Raw genomic sequence first — 3,481 nt, forward strand, 5'->3', positions numbered from 1 at the left:
GGGGGGGGGGGCAGAGTAGACAAAGATTTTCTTATAAACTAAAGGAAGTGAGAAAGGTATAAAATGACCCAGACAGGCTTGAAATAAAGGGGAAGATTCTCTTGTAGCATCAATCAATTGTCAACACAGGATTCTCAGTAAATATAAAGTAACTCATCTACCAAACTAGGCTTCAAAGGGCATGTCTAGTATGCAATTAATACACATGAATACACTCCGGGGCTTATTGCTCTGGATTATTTTGCTCCTGAGCACACTGTTTGAATGTGCACCAGAGAACAAAGAGCTCTGGAGCACATTGCTCCAGAGCGCATTTATGTGCAGCACGTGGAACCTGATTGGAGCACCCTGGGAAGGGAGGAGACCCCAGGGGTCAGCCTGCCTGTCCAGGGCTGCTCTGAAGGGGCTCCACATGCTGCAGAGTGGCTGGCTAAGCCATGAGGGTGCTTCAGCACAGGGGCTGCCTGCCAGCTAGCCCTGTGCTGAAGCACCCTGTGCCCCAGGGAGCCAAGACAGCATCTACAAGTACACTGCTGTGCATGGAAAACTCTACAGCAGGGTAATATTTGTATTGACAGTTGTAATCTGCTATGGAGCTTATAAATTTCATGCACCCTAATAGGGGCACATGTGTAGATGCTGAGCCATTTACAGTTAGTTACTCAACTGTGCAGTAAACATCTCATGTATATGCACCCAAAGAGGTCTAAACCAAGGCTGTCAAATTCATCTATGCCGTGCCCCAGAATTCCCAGCCTCTCTGGGAGCCCCACAAGCCAGTTCCACATCCATATCCAAAAATGCCATATGTTTATCTAAACTATAAATTTCACACCAGCAGTTTCATCTGGCCCTGCAAATTTGGTTCTATTGTTTAAGAAAAAAAGAAAAAATATGTTCTTATCCTTTTTTTCTCAGATTATACTGGACACATAAGTACAGACATACATCCCAGTAGATTGCATTGATTATATGCTGTGGTATATGTTTAATAAGTTGATGAATTGTCAATGATCTAGGTTGGGGGGGGAATTTTTTTCTTTTTTAGTTTTCCGTTAAAATAAAATTTGTCAATAACAAATTCCAACCATGGACCCCTGGAGGACTACAGCCACTGCATTATCCTTGAAGGAGGTACAATTGTCTCCTCTTTTGCAGGGACATTTTCATAATATTCCTCTTCCCAGACCTTCTGAGGATGGTTTTCTAAAGCGCTTTAAACATTATACATTTGTACTGTGCTTACTGCTAGCAACAGTAAGAATGCTCTCTTGTTTAAAACACTGTAATACAGCTCTTGTGTTCTGGATCCTCTTCCTAACTTTACCCCAAGCTGTGAGATCCTGGAAAAAAACACTTTCATAAAATAAGCATGGTGTCTCTACTCATGCAAATTCATCATGGTCACCTCTCCAAAGCACAATGCAGTACTGTGCAGAGATATCAGAGTTAGTTCAGGTACTGGAAGCAATGTGTCTATGTTAGCATGTTACTCCACTTAGACTAATATGCTCTGCTTCTAAACAGGGTAGATTGGCTCAGGCTGAGCTATACTCACACAGCTATATTGCTCCTTCACAGTTAACTTGGATGCCTCTGCAGAGCAGTGCATGCTGTGGTCAGCACTCTTGATGAACAAGACCAAGCTTCTCTAAGGCAAGGCTTGTAAACAAAGTCACACAAAACAAGGAGGCATTTTTTTAAATACTGACCAAATTGCTTTGGCCCAAGTTTTTAAAAGAACTCAGCACCTAAGAACTATGACAATATACACTAGGCAGGTTTACACAAGATGTTTAATAGGAAGTAGACTAATTAGCTGCACAGTAAACATCTTGGCATCTACACATGTGCCCCTATTAGGCTGGAATAAACCAATTTACTCCACAACAGGATAGTACTTGTAAACACAAGCGCAATCCTACTGCGGAGTAAAAATCTGAACTCTTGCCGGCCAGGGCTGTCCTAACCCGATTAAAAATGCTGCAATCCCAGGCACATATGCAGACCCACACCCAGCAGCAATGTTTCAGACCAGAAAGCTCCAGAGCTAACAGGCACATGCAGACATACCCTACATCATGTAATTTAATATTATATCACTTTGAATCCATATTTTCATCATGTACTGATCTTGTATATTATTACTGCATGATGAAAGCAACACAATTATTACTGAGCATCTATATTTAAAGGTGATGATATTCAGAAGATAACTGTGTAGAAGTTTATATAGCTATGTTGTAAGCTATCTTTTTACAATCAAGGTGATTTTTAGATGCCACTTTTTTTGTTTTTACAAGTTTTTGAACTTTGGTTCTTCTTTAATAGTATTCATCATTTGGCTGACAGTAAGAAGCCACAATTTGTTATTTGGTCATATAACAAAAAATGGCTAGCCATAACATCCCAACCTACAAGAAGCAGAAAATCAAACCCACAAGCCACTGCTATTAATAAGTACTTGTATAAAGTTTCAAGTCAGTTACAGCTGCTAAGCATGTGATCTGAGCGGAAAAAGGACTGCTTTCCAAACTGAGCTATTCAATTGCTTGAGCTATACCCACATGTCAAAACATCCATATTAAGTACAGTGTGTCTTGACTTTTTAAAATCAGACACACAGTCTCAGAGAAACATTGCAAAACTGCATAATGATGTGGTTGTTTAAAATTAGCTTGCTTTAAATGTCAGAATCAATGAAAGTGTAAATCAGGCTTTATGAATAATTACAAAGTTTTGCTTCAGTTTTAAAGATGGAGGTATCAGATAATATATAAAGGTAGATATAGTTTCACGGTATGCCACACATATTCATACTATTTTCATATCTTGATATTCACTATTTCTTTCTTCACTTTATGGGGATTGAGAGCGTTCATTTGTTTTAAAGATCCCTAGATGGAGAAGGTCACATTTAAGTAGTCCTGTACATGTTAAAAAAATTATCTAGCAATTATAATCATTTTTATAACTGATGCAAAATTAACAGCTTCATTTTAGAAAATTTTTTGGAACTGAATGGATCTCCTGTACATATCTAAATTTTGAATTAGTGCGGTCATTCAGACTGTAACGCTATGTTTATCATTGATCAACAAGGTCTTAATATATAGGTGACTTTAAAACAAATATTCAAGCTAAATCTTTATCCTTCATGTGTTAATATGGGAGTATGTAAACTGACCGGGTGTTGAGTGGCCAGCAGCCAGAGATACAGTGACAAGAGAGCAAAAGAACTCAGCTCACATTGTGATCCCCATTCCCTGGGACGCACATGCTTCTTCTAGAAACTGAGACTATTGCCCTTTCTTCTGCTCTGCTGTAACTTCAGTGAGATAGTTCTTCAGTGCCAATGAAAAAACAGATGTGTGCAATCAACTGATTATATTTAAGTTCAGTGATCATCTGAGATGACCTGACAATAACTGATTGAAGTATGTGATAAGAGAGTTCAAAGAAGCCCAAGAAAGTGCTATCG

Source organism: Alligator sinensis, unplaced genomic scaffold (genome assembly GCF_000455745.1).
Source record: "Alligator sinensis unplaced genomic scaffold, ASM45574v1 scaffold353_1, whole genome shotgun sequence".
NCBI classification, from domain to species: Eukaryota; Metazoa; Chordata; order Crocodylia; family Alligatoridae; genus Alligator; species Alligator sinensis.